Consider the following 18557-nt stretch of genomic DNA (forward strand, 5'->3'; position numbering starts at 1 on the left):
TGACATTTGACTCTACCTCCAACATCTGCAGTTTCCAAACTTTGAGGAAATAGTGCGGTTTGAACACTTTTGTAATAATTAACCAGAGAACGTAGGCTTGCATGTAGCCACTCGCTCAGTCATCCAGCATAGGCGTGGCTGCAGCAGCCGCCAGATGACATGGCCAGGTGCCTCTCTGCCTCTTTTCAAAACTAGAGCCAGCTTCACCTTTGTGTAACGTATAGCACAGTACAGATACAATCTAGCCATCCAGATGCCATGAGTGGGTACTGACATGTGTGAGAATTAGTTTTTTTCAAAAGTCATGAACACTCTTGGCAAAGTAATAAATAACAGGGAGTCCTGTGAGCCATTTATTTGGTCTTTTGGCTCAGTGTCTGTCAAAGCCATCTAGTAATAACCACTTTAAACGTTTCTCATAAGCCTCTAGAGTTTCAGGATTTGATATTTAAGACAACTGCACGCGGTTGTAAACATGACTGTCTGGTAGGGGTCATGTATGATGCAGGCCCATTGTTCTTGGGGCTGGTCTCCAGGAGAGGCGAAGGCCTCTTTAGAACCTAGGAGTCAGCAATGCTGTTGATAGTCAACAAGGTGACTCCAATTCAAAGTCATAGTGGGCCCAGGGTCTGTCTTGAGGTCAAGATCATTGTGAAGAAAGAAATTAATGTCCTTAACTTCCAGGTTGTGTACAGCCAGCAGGAAGCATGCTTAGCAGTACTGCTACATAATTGCTTCTGTCCATGTAACCTGTATCTGGGTCTGCGACCTTTCCCAAAGCTTCTGTATTCCAACTCACAAACCAGAGCCTTCTCTGGCCGCAGTTCTGCCTGTGGGTTTTTATGGACTATGTATGCCCTACCTGGCCACCTATCACATATCTAAGTGAAAAACACAAGGAGCCACACCCTTCACTCTTGGACAGATCACTCAGTCACTCCGGCAAATCGCAGCCTGTGAGCCACAGTTCTTTCCTCTATGAGATGCAGCTGGTTCTAGACCTTGCCAAGGACTGTTGTGCCTAGTACAAGGGGAACTGTGCAGAGCCCAAGTAATGGCTGCATCTGCCCATGACTCATTAGGTAGCTTTGGGCAAATTCCTTCTGCTAATTTTCCTTTTCTAATAGACTCACAGCATTTCTGGAAGAACTGCATGAATGGGAAATGCCTGGTACACAGTGAGCACTATATAAATGATGTCTAAGACTCCTGGTACAGCAATTCAGAGTAAGAGTTAGAAATCTCACATGCCGTCAGAGGTACTTGACAGATTAGCAGTGAGGCAAGTAGCTCTGCAAATCTGTGTTCTGAATGCTAAGCAGTCAGTTCAGTCTTGTCCTTCAGGCTGGGGCTTTGAAATGATACCATTTCTCTCCTAATCCTTGGGAGAAGCTGCTTGTACCCAACATCCCCTTTCCCTTTGATTCTCAAGTTATGTCTTTCCCTCAGCCAAGTTTTTGTTTCTAGGCTGTAGTGGTTTGAATAGGAAGGGTCCCAAAGGCTCCTATATTTAAATGCATAGCCGTTAGAAAGCAGCACTCCTTGACAGGGATTGGGTGCGGCCTTGTTGGAGGAAGTATGGCACTGGGAGTAGGCTTTGGGGTTTCAGATGCTCAAGCCAGGCCCAGTGTGCTCCTTTCTCCCTGCTGCCTCCCTGGATGCAGAACTCTCAGCTCCTTCTCCAGCACCATGTCTGCCTGCATACCACCCTGCTTCCCGCCGTGGTGATAATGGACTAAACCCTGAACGTAAACCCTGAGAAAATGCTGTCTTTTATAAGAGTTGCCATGGTTGTGGTGTCTCTTCACAGCAATAGAACCCTGACTAAAACAGCTGCAAATGCTGTGGAAAGCACCCATCTGTGGGCCCACAGCACTTTCCTTCACATTGCAAAGCCTCAGCCTCATTGGGTCTCATGAAGCACCCTAGTGAGCAGCCTAGCAAATGAGAGCCCTCGCACTCCAAACCTCATGGGAATCCTCTAATTAAAACCAGTTACTTAAGAGTTTCCCTGGCTCCATCTTGTAAAGATATTAAGGTGTCTCAGTGTCTTCCTCATGACCAAAAGCCATCGTTCCTGAAGCCAGTGTTCACTGTTGCTTCCCCAGGGCCTTGGCCTCAGAGATTGTGCATTTAACTCAAGGCTCCACAATCTAGCCTTCAGTGCAACCCACTCTAACCCAATTCTTTTATCCTGAACTATTTTTTCTTATGAATGATGCCACTTCCTGGAAAATTCTGGCCTCAGAGCCTCTATCTTTCCCTATCTTTTTGCTAAGTAAATCACAAGGCTGCCACATGCTGAACAGAAAGAAGGTGAAACCAGAAGGAACAAAATGCAAAAGCAAGACTCTTCCGGCTGAACTGGGCCTCACCTGTCTCAGATACAGAGGCATGACAACTTTTGAGGGCCTGGAGTGCAGGTGCTGGCTCATTGTCCAGGCTTCTGCCTTAGTCTTTCTGCAGCCTGACAGAGAGTAGCCAGAACAGTCCTCTGGACCCTGTTTTCCACTGTGAGTTAGGAATACTAAAGCTGTCCTAGTGCATTCACTGTAGTAATACCGTGAACAACAGGGACGTCATTGTCTTCATTCAGAGGCCAAGATATCAGATGCAGGCCAATTCGACACCTGCTGAGAACTGTCTTCCGACTCATGGCTGGCACCTCCTATCTGTTTCCTCCCTTGGAAAACAAAGATGATGTAGCTCTTTTTATCCTGTTCACATCCTGACCACGTCCCAACGACCTCAGTAACCAGTTGGTGGTTAGAATTTCAACCTCTGAATTTGGACACCAAAACGTTCAGACTGTGCTCAATACATCCCTGATAGAGAAGCAATGTTCCTCATGATAATGCTCAAAAAAGTGAGACAATGCTGGTGCCGTGGAGCTGTGAGGCATGAGAAGCAGCCTGTTCTCTCTATTTGACTGGGAGTCATGAGTCCTGGTCAGCTCCTTTATTAGCCACACATGCTGCCCTGCAATAGCATAGCAGCAGCACTCTCGACCTGCACTTTAGCAAAATGGCACACTTGATTTTGTGACGCTGGTTATTAACCACAGCACTATGTTGTTCGGAAGATCCGTATAATGTATTCATCCTGCACAGGAGAAAGTTGCGTTGAGAAATGTCCCTTCTTGACTCCTATCCCCAGTCAAAAAAAAAAAAAAAAAAAACTTTCTTACTCAATCTTGACTTTTGATTTTCAGCTTCCATCTGTATCTGCATCTTATCCTGGTGTATACTTTATTTATGTAAAAAATAAAGGTATATTTTTACATTCATTTAGTACATGAAGAGGTATTTTGATTTCTGCAACTGCATTGTTTTCCCATTTGACAGATCATTGCTGTGTTTATTTCTCTCTAGCTGTTATTATGTTATTCCTAAGTTTTCCAAATACTAATTATAATACATAAATAAATATAAATTCATATAATGCATAAATTCCTTTGTTGATTATATTTGTTTGGTTGTATATTGACATACAAAGGATTCTAAAAGAGGCATTACCATATCAAATGTTATGAATACTTTAGTTTTATACCTCTTCACAATTAAATGGCTATGTTGTATGAAAGCTGAGCCCTTAGATTTGACATGTTCTTGTTTGCTGTCTGTGTTAGGCACACAGTCTCTATACTGAAGAAGCCGTGGTATTTTTTTGCAGAAAAACTATTAATAGGAAACCAGTCTCAGCTTTTATAGCTCAGAGAGATGGTCTCTGACCTCAGAAGTCATAGACCATGGACCAGAGGCCAGGTGAAGCAGAGTCAGTGCTGGCCATGAGTAATCAACCCTCCCTGGCTTAGCTTTTCAGTTGACCTGGAATGGCAGTAACAAGAGGGGTGCCCTTTCCTGAAAACCCATTGCTTCCTTACCCTGCAGACCCATGCAAAGTCAGGGCATCTCCATGATGCTGATCTTATCATCTAAAGAACAGGAGCTGGGACCTGATACCTAGACACCTGTGCAGTGGATGGTAGGAAAAAAGAATGTGATCCAGAAGCTTTCTTCCCTGGAGAAAATTGTCTGCATGCATTCAGAGTGTGATTTTCACAAATCACAAAGATTTATGATGACATGAGGCATCTCACTTTTTGAGGGCCTTTCAAGTTCACAGCACTAATCTCTTAGATTTGATGCATGCTTTCATGTGCATTAGCTCATCTAATCCCCATTTTACAGAGGAGTTCATGGAGGCTCCGTGAGGTTAATTGGTTTCACAAGTTAGCAGAGCCAGTAAATGACTAAGCCTGGACCTTAAACCTTCCTTATAAGCTCTTAGTCTGTCCGTGCATAGCAGTGGTTGGTAGAGCAGTTATGTAGCTCTGGGAATTTGTCCAGCCCCGTTCCCCAGTAAACTAGGTTAAATAGCTATGAACTGTCATAGTAGCATTGCACCATCTCCCAAAGTTGGAACAGTCCCCGGCCATCTGGCTACATATGACAATCACCTGGGAGGATTTCAATCATAACTTCTAATTTGCAAACCCCTTAGTAATTTCCAGTACATAGCAGGCGATTCCTGTTTACTAAACACGAGACAGCCTTTTGATCCAGAACCTCATTATAGAGATAGAACCCCTCTTTCCTTCTTACCTTTTCTTCATTATCTGTGCCTTTGTGGTGGTTTGAATGCCCCCCATAGGCTCAGATGTTTGAATGCTTAGTCCCCTGATAGTGGTATGGTTTGACCAGGTGTAGGAGTATGGCCTTGCTGGAGGAAGTATGTCCCTAAGGAACCAGCTATGATATTTTAAAAGACTACCTGTGGGTGCCTATAACACCAGCACTCAGGAGGCAGGTGGGTCTCTCTGAGTTTGAGGCTAGCCCACTCCACAGGACAGCCATGGTCTACATGGAGAAACCCTGTCTCAGATTAAAAAAAAAAAAAAAAAAAAAAAAAAAAAACAACCCTCAAGTCCTATCCAGTCCTTTTCTCGGCTTTTGCTAGTGGTTTAAGATGTGAGCCTTAGTATACAGTTCCTGCCACCGTGCCTACTGCTTGCTGCCCTGCTCTCCCACCATGACAGATTCTTATCACTCTGAAACCCGAAGACACTTATCAATGATGTTTTATCACAGTGATAGAAAAGTAACTAATACAGCCCTCTTTTGCTGTCACTGGATTCTTGAGCTTTTTTGCTGCTTGGATTTGTGAACCCTCATTCAGCAGAGAGGCAGTGCTAATTAACAGTACACAGTATCCCTCACCGTGCAAGGCTCTGGGGACACTTCAGTGGAAAGAGAAGCCTGACCACAGACTTCCAAGACTGTCAAGAAAGACATGTAGTTACAAGCGATTCTAACGTTTAAGTGGGGCAAGCCTAGCGGATATGTAAGAGGGAACCATCGTAAGGCAGTTCCATCCCTGTTCTTGTCCCCAGCCCGTTCTTCTGTGCTTCTCAAAGAAACTTACAGCAAATGCAGTGACTGAACAAAGAGAGGAAGACCAGCATCCTGCTCTATCAGTCACACTGTGAGCTGTTCCTTGTCATCCAACATTATGCTTTCAACATCCATCCTTATGCCCTGAGCCCTTCACTGCTACATCTCAGCCCGGGGGGGGGGGGGGGCAGATGTATTTGAATCAGAATGGTGTGGCAGATCCTGAATTGGTTAGTGGGACCCTGCGAGAGTGCTTCAAGTGAAAGGAATCACAGCAAAGGCAATTGTCCAACAGAAATACCCCATCTCTCAGCCTGCATGGCTGCTCTAGCAAGGCAAGCTTTGCTTACTGAACTCATGTTTAGTAAGCCCAATCTGGTAGAGATAGATTCAGCTATTTGCTGGCCCCAATGCAGGCAGCCAAAGAAATAGGAACCAGAACCTGTCTTCCTACAGCCCAGGATCAAACTAGGGTGGCCAGGAAAACACACCATAAAAACATTTCCAGTCCTGCAGATCCAAAGCTGCAGGATCTCCATGACACAGGGCAACAACAGGATATCTGAGAGGAGTCCAGGTGAGGATCCAGTGTAAGGGAAGAAACCAGAGGCTTTGAGCCAGACAAATGCCCCATTGCAATGAACATTTGCAAGTAAAGATGTCTGGACAAAATGCTATACTGTGTGACACAGCTTCCACAGTGAGGAATACTAGATTTTTTTTTTGAATATTATTTTTTTCTTATCAGTTACATTTTATTAAGAGGCAGGATTTTTGTTTTGTTTGTTTTAGTTTTTTATTATTTTTTATTTTCTTTGATGGGAGATGCAAAGGCAGAGGGCAGATACAAAGGGATGAGATGAGTAGGATTGAGGTGCATGGTGTGAAATTCACAAAGACTCAGTAAAGAGTTTATAAAACAACAACAACAACAAACATTTACCACTACTCTCCAAGTCAAATTCCTGCCTTTTAATGAATATTTGATCGTCTGCAACAGGAGTTGGCCAAAATTGCTTGGTTTTGTGTCCTGAAACCAAGATGGGTTTTGCCTTTTTAGATTGCTGAGGGGAAAATAAAAGAATCTACTTTGTGACTTATGGAAGTTGTATGAAACTCAAATGTCAGTGGTATTAATAGAACTCCTGCCACACCATTGATTTTTCTGTTTGCCCATGGGTGCTTTGGGGGTCATGGTGGCAGAACTTAAGTAATGCCAGCAAAAACTTTGTAGTTTCCAAAGTCGAAAACATCCACTTTCTAGCCCTTTAAGAACAAGAGTGTCCACCAATAGCAGTATATAGCAGAGCAGAAGCAGTGTGCCAGGGATCTGGCAGAACTGAGTTAGGATCCTGTCTCTGCCACTTATCTTCCCCCATCTGATAAATGGGAATAATAACCCAGTGTTAATAGGCTGCTAGGAGGTCTAGCCAAGCTGCTATAAATGTAACATAAAACCCACTGATGTAGAAACCAGTACTGGTGCTCAGTAAATATCAGGGGCCTCCATCCCATTAATTATGTACAGTTTCCTATGGAGGCATTAAAAAAAAAAAAAACGAAATAGCAAGGGGCTAATGGTATTCTTGATTGGAGAGATAAACACATAAGATACACAGGAAAGGAATAAGAATAGTATATTCAATTTGGTCTTAAAGCATCTGCTATCAGGGACTCCTCACTTCATTTTCTTCTGTATATAGTAGGTCCTGGCAGATGGTCACCTGACAATCAGTACCTTTGAAAGAGAGATTGCATTTTTACCTCTAAGCTCCCTAAGAGTTGGTACAGCCATCAAATCCTGTTCTGCGGATATGGAAAATCAAACTGAAGCCACAGTGTCTGTACGTCCATACATTCTCATATAAACTTGGATATCTAGGCCTATGTGATCTGAAAATGCAGATCATGAGGAATCAAGTGGCACAGATTACTGTCAACACCCAGGGATTTAATTTCTTCCAGACCTTCCTGCAACCCAAAAGAGGGAAATGGGTAAAATTCAAGTGAGCCTACAGACATTCACAATGGTCACCAGCATTTCAAAACTCAGATGTCTTTCAAGTCTGTCCTCTTGGTTTAATGATAAGCAGGAAAGGCTGGCAGGCTTTCAAGATGGAATAAGAGAAAAATTCCAAGGTGTGGCTTAGGGACAGGAATTAGCAGCTCAGGTACAGCTCAGTGGTACAGTTCCTGTGAGGAAGGAGACACAAGATTGGTTGAAAGAAAGATGGGAATGGAAGCCTATGCATACACAGAGTCTAGCCATATGGCTGGACAATTAATTACATGATGGGAAGATTATGGGCATGAAGGAGTCTTCATGTCAGATGTGAGAGACACCCAGAGTCCAGAAGAAAATATGTCTTTTGGACCCCTCTAGCTCATCCTGTGCCATTTGGATGATGCTTCTGATTTTTCAAAATTTCAAATTTTCTCTCTGTCTTCCAAATTCTCTGTATTCAGCTAATAACCTGTCTAGAGATTCCTTTATACTAGATTTTCATTAAGTAGAGTAGGTTGTCTTAGCCACCAATGGGTTAATGCCCACCTGCCTTCACATAGGGCAAATGTGAAGGTTCATTTTCGTTGTCAGCATGAAGGGATATGGAGTCACCTACAAAATACACCTCTGTGTGTATTTGTGTGGACATTCATAGAGAACTGTCTATAATGGTTTTAAGGTTGGAAAACTCACCTGACTATAGGCAGAATATGTGAAAGGGGATACAGACGGACTAGGTGGAGAAAAGCAAGCTGAGCAGCAGCATTCATCTCTCTCGTACAGTCAGTCCATCGCCAGGCATTTATGCCATGATGCACTACACTCTCTTAAACCATGAGCTTCTTTTTGTGAGGTAAAAAGAAAAGTACCTAACACAAGGGAAGAAATTCATGTGTCAAAAGCCCTGTATTGTATAGTCTCACCAGCATCTTCCATGCATGTTGAATGACTCTACCATAGACATTGCTAATATTTTTTTCATATTTTATCTCTTTAATCCTCACTTTAAGAAGTATCAGAGAGTTTATTCAAAATTTCTACTGCTTTTCCCATTGGTAGCAGAGCCATAACTGAACCTTTTCGTGATTCCTAACTGTGGTGTTGATGTAAGAAATCTGTTGAGGTTTTCATTCTTCACTTGTGAGGGAGCCAAGGTGGGAAGAGAAAGGAATTGTATATTATGATTGACGCCTAAATCAATTAACCAGGATCTATGACCAGATAACAATAGGGAGAGACCTCTCTAAGAAAATGACATTTTAGCCAAGACCTAAACAGCAACCTGGAGCCAGCCATGCGTAGAGCCTGGAGACAGGAACAAAGTGACTTGATGCTGGCATTAGGTTGGCCTAGACTGAAGCTGGCAGCCAGAGAAGGCAGTTGAGATAAGATGGAGGAGGTTCACAGGGCTTCTTGGACTTTCCTAGCATGGTACAGTTCTACATCAGCAGTGAGGACAGTACCTGGCTGAGATTCTCAGTCATCTTTGCTACTTTACAACTAAGTAAGAACATTGAGAAATTAATTCCTAGTTATCAGTGTTTGTTGAGTGACAAGTTTGCAGGACCCTTCTCTTCTGTTTCAATAAGGTGTATATTAACATGCTTCTCTGTGCTTGGCGTGATATGTATACTGAGAAGCAATTCCCCACTGCCCACATCCTCTCCAAGTGTTCCTGTCATTGTAGAACTTTAAGACATACATCTCTAATGCTCTTTTCCAATTAATCAGTGTATCTGAGAGAATTGCTCTGTTTTCATCACCCTACCCCACCCTCTCATGGCTCCTTCTGACCATAGAACATTGTTCCTGATGACCCTGATGTGAAGCTGGGGAGCAGAGGACTCAATTGAGATGAGACATAGCTTCTCTGGCTTGCTCCCAGCTTCTTCCTCTCTTGGGCTTTACCAACCACAGAACGACTCAGAGTCTTTGTTTAATTAAAGATGTCATTGGTTCATAGTCAGTATCAGCAGAAGTAGAATATTCCCAAAGATAAGCTTGTCTTTGAGCATTAAGACTACATTGTCCCACATTGCACAGATGAGAGCAGAGATGAGGAGAATAAGTCACCTCCTGAAAGCCAGCCAGCAGGAGGCTTCAGAGCCTGATTCATACTTAGATATCTCTAGATGCCCATATTTTTTCTCTCTGTTGGATCTGAGAATCAACAGAGTCCTCTATTGGACCTGAGATAGTTCTGAGAAAACTTCCTAATAGCAAAGTTTGTGAGGTTTTCACCCTATGGGAGATGGTCATTGAATACATTTGATTTTGACACTTGACTTCTTTTTTCATGACCGAAGGCAGAGGCCAGGTTGACAGCTGCCCCGCTCCTTTCATCCAAACCAGCTTCATCAAAAGAACAAGAGATTTTTGGTTTTAAGCAGTTTATATCACAGTACATTCAGCAGTCTGTGTGCCAACAGTCTTTGAGCCTTTTTTGAGTCATACAAGGCAGGGCCCTGACTTATTTCAGAAATCGTTCCTTGAGTTAATCCATTCAGTAGCACCTGACGCCACTTGCTGTGCTTGTGATAGACTTTGCTGTGTGGAAATGATCTTGTCTGGACCATGGAGAACTGGGCATCTCAGGGTGGGGACACATTACAGGAATGACAACTGAGCAGAGATGAGTCTTACAGCTGATTGGCATCTAGATGGAGAGGAAGCATACAGGTGAGTTAGGGAATCTATTGGGAGGGATCTGAGAGTTTGAGAAGATAAAACTAGCAAAAATATAGGAACAGGGAGAGCAGAGGACATGCTCAAAAAAGAGCCAAGCAGGTTCTGAGAGAGTGTAAAAATAGGCTTCTCTAGATGAGAACTCTGGGTTCTTTGGTTTTTAGAGAGATGCATAAGTGCTTTTGAAGGTATCCAATTCTAAGAAGGGAAACTAAAAGTAAGTAGAAGTAGAACTTAGGGTGATAATATGTCCTTGACAGCCAGCATTAGAGTAGCTAACTTCTTTGTTCTCTCTTCCCACCCACAAAGCTCGAAGTCTGTGTTACTTGGCATCTTTGTAATGGTCAAAGAGTGATGTGACCTCTTCTGTTCGTCTCTATTTTCTGCACGATGAAAGCAGAAATCCTTTTCTCAAGAAAATGTCGTCCCTGTGTTTGCTAGATCCTTAGGTGACAACGCACTGTGCTTCCACCATTCTTGAGTACTAGGAACATGATCAAAGAAGGCTGATTAGCCTTCTAGCTCAAAGCTGGAGCCAGATAATTTTGCACTTTCCTTTTAAAAGGTCAGCACCACAACAAAGCTAGTTGAGGTCCTCCCTGCTCTGTCACCAACAATAAGTGTATGCCCTGCTGATTCAATTTCTAGGATATTTTTTTCCCATGAGCAGAGTAACTTGGAATGTGCCTGAGTCTGTCAGGCTCATTCTTTGGTTTGTTCAGGTTCAGACTCTAAAGAGTTACAGTTACCTTACAGCCGCTGGTGCTCCTTCCCAGAAGACACCGACATGTGTGTGTTAATGGGAGTAATGCTGACAGTCCTAGGTAACATGTGGGATACTTGTTCAGGATGCACAATTTCAAACAAATTACATTTGTGTTTAATCTTCACCTAGGAGCCATGTACCCTTTGCAGTTCTAACATATGCACTAGCAAGAATCTACTTCAGCTGAACTTCATAGCAGCCCAGAACCTCCATTCCTAAGTATGTACTCAGCAAAAATACCCAGGAAACCAGAAGACATATTCCATATTCCGGAATGTTTGTAAGCACTTTCAAATGCAGAAACAACCTACCCGTCCATCAGCAGTGTAATGCATCAACACTAACATTCCATCGTGCTGTAGGTTGTAGCATGAAGATGGAGAAAGCACAACATTCTAAGGTAATGTGGATGGATTTCACAACCATACTATTGAGGCAAAGAGTAGCTATTAAAAGGTCCTTACTGTATGATTAAATTTTTATGAAGTTCAGCAATGACAAATTAACCATGATATAAACAGTTGTCTCAAATGACAGGACACTGAGCGGTGTAAGTATGTGAGAGTGAAGGGGTATCTGGCCCTAGTAGCAAGGTTTTTGTTTTGGTCTGTATTTTAGTTGTTATGATGCATCAACTGTAAAAATTCTTAAAACTATACTCTGATCTCTAAATGTATTTTCTTTTTTCATAAAATATTAGGTAACCAAAGTAAAAACAATAAAAGTATTCTACAGATCTTCTGAAAGGCCTTTGCCAACTTCCAAACTCTTTACATTCTTAGCCCAGTCACAATGTCTTTGTTTTTTAGATTTATTTATTTTATTTTGTGTGTATGAGTGTTTTGCGTGCATGTATGTATGTGCACCACATGTGTAAACATGTGTACACATGTGCCCATAGTGGACAGAAGAGGGAATTGGATCCCCTGGAACCAGAGTTAAAGATGGTTGTAAGCTACCACATGGATGCTGGGAATTGCAGCCAGTGCTCTTAACTGCTGAGCCAGTGCTCTTTCCCACCCTGTCACAATCAGACTGAATGTTGATTTTGTGAAGGGAGCACTTCCCTTGGCGTGAATTCACTCACACCTGGAGTCGAGACTTAGCATTCCTGCCTAGGCTATACCTTTCTTTCTCAGCTGACCAATTTTCCCATACAGTGGCAGACACCTGAGACATCAACTTATAAACAGAAGGTTTGGTTTTGCCTCACAATGTCAGAGGCTCTGGACCATGAGCATTTTGACCTGTGACTTTTAGACCTGTGAAAATGCAACACATTTGGCAAAACACTCCATCTCCTGGCTAGGAAACACAAGAGAACAACTGGGGAACTAAGCTCGCACAGCCCCCTTCAGTAGTGTACCACCAATAAAGACCTCTTCACAGGCCTTCCATGTAAAGCTTTCACGGTCAAGCTTATGGGCACCGGTCCTTCCTGGGACATCACAAACCCAGCCCTTAGTGCTCTTTCTGTCTGAGCACACATTGTATTATCTCAGAATTCCCAGTTATATGTGCTACTTAATAAAAATTAAACCCATCCTACTTAATAAAAATTAAACCAGCAAAAATAAGTGGAAGGTGTCAGGTAAGATTCTCTCTCTCTTTCTCTGTCTCTGTGTGTGTGTGTGTGTGTGTGTGTGTGTGTCCTCAGCTTTCAGGAAAGAAAAAAAAAAGTAGGCAAAAAACCGACCACAGAACCCTTTAATGTTTACAATCAAGAGTGAGTTCCAGGTAAAATCAGCAGGGATCTTAAACTGAGTACTTTTAAATAAACTTACTTCATTATTGGGTCAGGCTTATAATGAAAACCCACAGTGCTTCAAAGCTGAGAGGAGGAAAGCCATGATTGTGAGGGTCACGTTCATAACCATTTCAAGGACAAGAACCCACATGCTTTCAGTGCTTTCCGATAGTGTCTGTTTAATGCACAGGAGCTTTCACTGGTCTGACCAGCAAACCCACAGAACCACCAGCTAAGAAACCACCTTCAGGTGACGGGGAGCTGAGGAAGCGCTGATAGAAGCAGGACACCTAAACAAAGGGAGGAGCAATAACCACCAAACTCCTGCTAGTAAACACCTTTTCAGCTCACTCTGTGTATGTTATGTCAGACACTCTTTTTTCTTAACCTTCTTCTCAACTTGTTTAACTGTGTTTCCCACACTAACATCCTATACTAAAGTAAGGAATAAGTTTTATCCAAAACCTGCTTTGAACTTGTCTGTTGGAGTTAAATAGCCACTTGGAAAACTGTTTCTCCTAAACCAAGGAAGCATGTGGTCTGAATTAACCAAGCCAATCCTACACTGATTCTTTCATGAGTTTAATCATGAAAGCAGGCTGCAAAGAAAGAAACTTTGAGGAAAAGGGAGGGAGAGGAGACCTTCCTATTAACAAAGATCTTGGTCATGCATACCTAAGACATTACTTTGCCTGGTATGATGGTTGGTTTCCATTATCAATGTGACTAGATTCAGAAACACTTGAGCATTAGTTTGTCCTGCCTTTGGATGTGGCTGTGAGTGCATTTCCAGAGGATGTTAGCTGAGAAGGAAACTGGAATGTGGGCAGCTTCGTCCAGTGGGCCAGGGTTCCGTTCTGAATGAGAAGTGGGGAAGTTGAAAGCCAACTGGACATCAGCATTCTCATTTTTCTGTTCCCTGATCTTCTGAGTTGTGAGCAAGCAGCATCATACCCCTATGGACATGGAGCCACAGGGACCATGATGAACCAACTGTACCAGCTCAAACTGAGCTAACATTAATTCTTCTTTCTTTAAGTTGCTTTTGCTGTGTATTTGGTCATAGCAACAAGGAAATAACTACTGTACAGAGGAAGCTTATGTAGTTCCTCTTGCTGGCAAGAGCCAGGACCATACTTGTTGAGTGATCTGTTGGTTGTGCTCACTTGCAGAAAGAAGACAGTCACTCTAACATTGGGCAAGTCATCTATGAAACACAGTCCTGATTTCAGTTCTTCTGGTCTCCAGCTCATGAACACAATCTCTTACACAGGGTCAAGACTGCCATCATCATCACACAGGACAGCCCTCAGGAAGCCTTGCTGCATACTTTCCTGGTTTCCTGCAGATAGCCTGTGGTCTCCACCAGTCCTTCTAATATTGAAGTTCTCTTCTTCCAGGATGAGTTACTTTGTATTGGTTAAAAACACTGATAGAACAGGCGCCCCCTGTTTACTTACAACATGAGCATGTTTGTACAAATACAGAGAGAGTGTGCTCACAATATGGCATGTTTGGAAGATCGCTATGTAATGATTAATTTTTCCAATTAAGTAGATGTGTGTGAGCCTCTAAAAGGGGGAACATTTCATCTCCCTTTTAGATTTGTCCCAAGCATCAAGACTCAGAGGTCACTTAAGTCCAGCCTCTCATGAACAACATAGATGCTAAGCACTGCTGTTATCACCACTGTCTTCAGCTTCAGCTTCCTCTTTTAGTGCAACAAAAATCAATATTTAATCCATACCAAAGCAGTGTTTTAAAGGGTTCTGCTCTGTCTCCTCTCTCATAGACGCCATGTTGTTCTCTTTGCCATTTTTTGGGGGGAAGGGGGATGCTGTACCAGATGTTTACAGGAGAAGCATTTGAATTTTAATTTATTTGCTCATTTATTTATCTCATGTTGGTCTCTTACACTTCTGGTGTGAAAGCTGTGTGTTAAACTTTGCTGGCCTTACACATCCTAGCCAACTACACCAAAAGCTTCTGTCAAATTTAAGGCCACAACCCTCTGTGCAGAGCACCCTAAGGCAAAGATGAGGCCCTACACTACTGAACCCTAGCAACAAGTCTGGAAATGGGCAGATTATCCAGCAGCAAATGCCAGACAAAGGCCAAAGTCAAGATTTTGGCACCACCTTCTGCCAGGCTGATAAAGAGTGAGTGGTGTCATTGTCTGACCTGGGCACAACATGTATGTCAAAACTAAATAAGAGATTGCAAATGTATCATTTCCTATGGTACCAATTCTGTTATTTCAACTAGTTTTTACTTTAAAGGCTTGTCCCCATTTGTATACATGTGCATTAATTTCTGCTAATTCCAGTGGGAATATGCACATTCAGCAAGTGATAAAAAGAGAACTTAATGAGGAAATGCACAGTTTTCAGAACTTAGTTATCAAACCGTATTGTGCCATTTGTGATTTGGAAGCCTGTTGTGATTAATTAGAATGTCTCCTGGCAGCATGGGGGAATGGCAAAATATAGCAGAATTTTCTCTTGGTCTTAGAAACAATGCGTTTGACTTGGCTTTAGTTATTTGGAATTCTGTTCTTGAATATGCCTCTCTTCAGCTCTTCTGCCTACTCATTACAAACTCCAAGCCCTGGAAGAAAGGAGGATCTCTTAGAAGCTTTTGTCATTGCAATTCTGACATCCTGAGCTGGCTGTTTTTACTTCTCAGAACATAATTTATGCACATAATTTCCCATGTGGTGGATCTTCTTTCCTTTAGTCTTACTTTTGCCTTCTCCTGATTGTGCCTTTTAGCTTCACTTTCAGTAACCTCCTGGGGTTTCCTAATTACCACAGGTTGGTTGTAGCATCACAAGTGGTTCATAACCATGTGTAATGAGATTTGGTGCCCTCTTCTGGCCTGCTGGCACACATACAGGCAAAATACTGTATAAATAATAAATAAATCTTCTAAAAATATACATAAATAAGTAAATACCTAAACAAAGTAGACAGTACCCAATGAAGAACAGTACCTAAGATTGTCCTCTGACCTCCACATACATACACACACATGTACGTGTGCACTTGTACAGACACATGCACCCAAACACACTTGAACATGCTCACACACATAAAATATTTTAAAAAGGAAAACAGTAGGTACACAGGAAAGTTAGAATAGAATATTTTCCATATGAAACACACACACACACCAAACCACCTAGTATTGTTTGTTATCCTATAGCCAGAGATAAAAAGAAGTGGTTGAAGACAGAGAACAGGGTATGGGAGCTATTGTGGAGAGAAATGAGGGTCAATATCAGACCTGGGGAGACTGGAAACGAGAAGACAGGGCTTACAGAGAGAAGAGAAACTCTGAATAGGGACTTCTCTGTGACAAGCTGGAGACCTATGACAGGGCAGGCTCCTGATAGGATATGAGGGCTACTCTAGCTGAGACTCTACTAGTAACAGGGTCGTGGAGACTGAAGAGACCACCCTCTAACTAGACATGACTTCTCATGGAGAGAAGGGAGCACCAACCCACCCACAAAAACTTCAACCCAAAATATACCCTGCCTAAAAGATGTGCAGGGATAAATATAGAGCAGGAAAAAAAAAAAAATAGAGAGCAGAGACTGAGGGAATGTCCAACCAATGACTGTCCCAACCTGAGACATGATTAACAGTACTCTGCTTTGCTTACAGACAGGACCCTAACATAACTGTGCTGTGAGTTACTCCACCCAGCAGCAGATGGAAACAGATGCAGAGATCCACAACCAATCATTGGGTGGAGCACTGGGAGCCTTGTAGAGGGGTAGGGGATGGATAGAAGGAACCAGACGAAACAGGAGCTTCACAAGACCGACAGGGCCAATTAACCAGGGCCCAGGAGAGTCTATGGAGACTGAAGCACCAACCAAGAACCCTCCATGGGTTGGACCTAGGCTTCCTACACAAATGTAGCCAGTGGCAGATAGGTCTTCATGTAGGTTCCCTAGTAAGGGGAATTTGGGGGCTGACTCTGACATGGACTCTGTTGCCTGCTTTTCAATCCCTTTCTCCTGGGTCAACTACCTCACCAGGTCATAGGGAAAGAGGATGTACTCAGTCATAATGCAACTTGATATGCTGGGGTAGGTAGTGGGTGGGGCTCCCCTTCTCTGAGGAGTGGGAGAGGAAGGATAGGGAAAACAGGGAGGGAGGTTGAGACCGGGAGGGGAAGAGGGAGGGGACTACAACTGGATGTAAAAGGAATAAACTAAAATTATAAATAAGCAAGCAAGCAAAAAAACAAAACAAAACGTGAGAACATCCAATGATAAAACAACCACCTCAGGAAACTAGTTTTATCTAAAGAAAGAATTGGGTAACAATGAAATGGTAGATTTTTTTTAATTGTTTACCTTTTTTTCTTTTTTTATTATCATTTATTACAATTTATTCAATTTGTATCCCGGCTGTGGCCCCCTCCCTCATCTCCTCCCTATCCCACCCTCCCTTCCCTCTTCTTCGATGCCCCTCCCCTAGGCCACTGATAGGGGAGGTCCCCCTTCCCTTTTCTCTGACCCTAGCCTATCAGGTCTCATCAGGACTGGCTGCATTGCCTTCCTCTGTGGCCTGGCAAGGCTGTACGCCCTCTGCCCCAGGGGGAGGTGATCAGAGAGACTATCACTGAGTTCATGCCAGAGAAAGCCCCTGCTCCCCTTACTAGGGACCCCACTTGGATACTGAGTCTATGGGCTGCATCTGTTGGTTTTAGGGGTTTTAGGTCCTCTCCATGCATGGTCCTTGGTTGGGGTATCAGTCTCTGCAGGGCTCAGAGTTTAGTTGTTGGTGGTTTTGTTTGTTGTTTTGTTTTGGCTCTGTTGGTCTCCTTTTGGAGCTCCTGTGCCCTCCAAGTCTTTCTATCTTCCCCTTCTGTGCACTCTGCCCAAAGTTTGGCCATGAGTCTTAGCTTCTGCTTCGATAGCTCAATCAATAGAGTCTTTCAGAGACCATCTGTGGTAGGCTCCTGTCCTGTTCATTGTCTTCTTCTGCTTCCAATGTCTATCGCATTTCTCCTTCAGAATGAGAACTGAGCATCTTCCCTAGGGTCTTCCTTGTTTAGCTTCTTTAGGACTATAGATTTTAGTATGCTTATCCTATATTATATGGCTAATATTCACTTATGAGTGAGTATATACCATGTGTGTTTTTCTGCTTAAAATATGGAATGCTTCACAAATTTGTGTGTCATCCTTGCACAGGGGCCATGCTAATCTTCTCTGTATTGTTCCAAGTTTAGTATATGTACTGCCAAAGCAAGAACAATTGTAGTTTTGATTCATCGATCACATTTTATTTTGGCATTTATTATACTTGGATACAGGGTATTCTCTACTTTAATTTCAGCATTTTTGTTGGTTTGAAATGTCATCATTATAAAGTTAACTTACAGCACATAAAGCTAAAGTATTTGGGTTTTTTCCATATTTTTTAATTTATTACAATTTATTCACTTTGTATGCCAGCTGTAGACCCCTCCCTCATCTTCGAAACTGGGAAAAACTCAAGACTTTGAGTTTCTGCATTTAGTCCTTAGTTCTTACCTCCCCTTCATTTCCAAGGAGCCTCGCTTCCGTGCTGAAGCAGGTCTACCACCCAGCCCACCAATGCACAGTGCCATTTAAAGGTGTGATGCTAAGCTCGGACTCCATAGTTCAGAGATCCACATAGTCCCCCCTAGACCTTTAAGAGTGTTCCTTAAGATGTTTCATCACCAAAAGCTCACACAGCCCCTCTTTCTCTATATATTGGAGCATTGATCCTACCTAATTTAATTAGTATTTGCAAATGCAGTAGACAACGTCTCTTACACACTCTAGATGGGAGTCTGTGTTTGTATCACCAGTCGTATACCATTGAATTTTCCTGTTTTGTCCCTCACAAAAAAAAAAAAATCATTTTATTCTCTTCCCAAAATTAATAGGACCTTTTTACTGAGTGGTTTTAGCAT

General features: G+C 42.7%; 1 protein-coding gene and 1 non-coding gene across 3 annotated transcripts in view; one reads left to right on the forward strand and one right to left on the reverse strand.

The window, feature by feature from the left end:
• The window catches only part of Large1 (LARGE xylosyl- and glucuronyltransferase 1), a 512199-nt gene that overhangs the window by 412232 nt on the left and 81410 nt on the right, over window positions 1–18557 (forward strand). The gene's annotated exons all lie outside the window — the stretch shown is intronic.
• LOC129678367 (U6 spliceosomal RNA) lies at window positions 17764–17870 on the reverse strand. Its single transcript, XR_008720362.1, has one exon. It is a non-coding gene; the product is annotated as a U6 spliceosomal RNA (small nuclear RNA).

The sequence above is a fragment of the Psammomys obesus genome, unplaced genomic scaffold, assembly GCF_907164565.1.
Source record: "Psammomys obesus unplaced genomic scaffold, mPsaObe1.curated_primary_1811, whole genome shotgun sequence".
NCBI classification, from domain to species: Eukaryota; Metazoa; Chordata; class Mammalia; order Rodentia; family Muridae; genus Psammomys; species Psammomys obesus.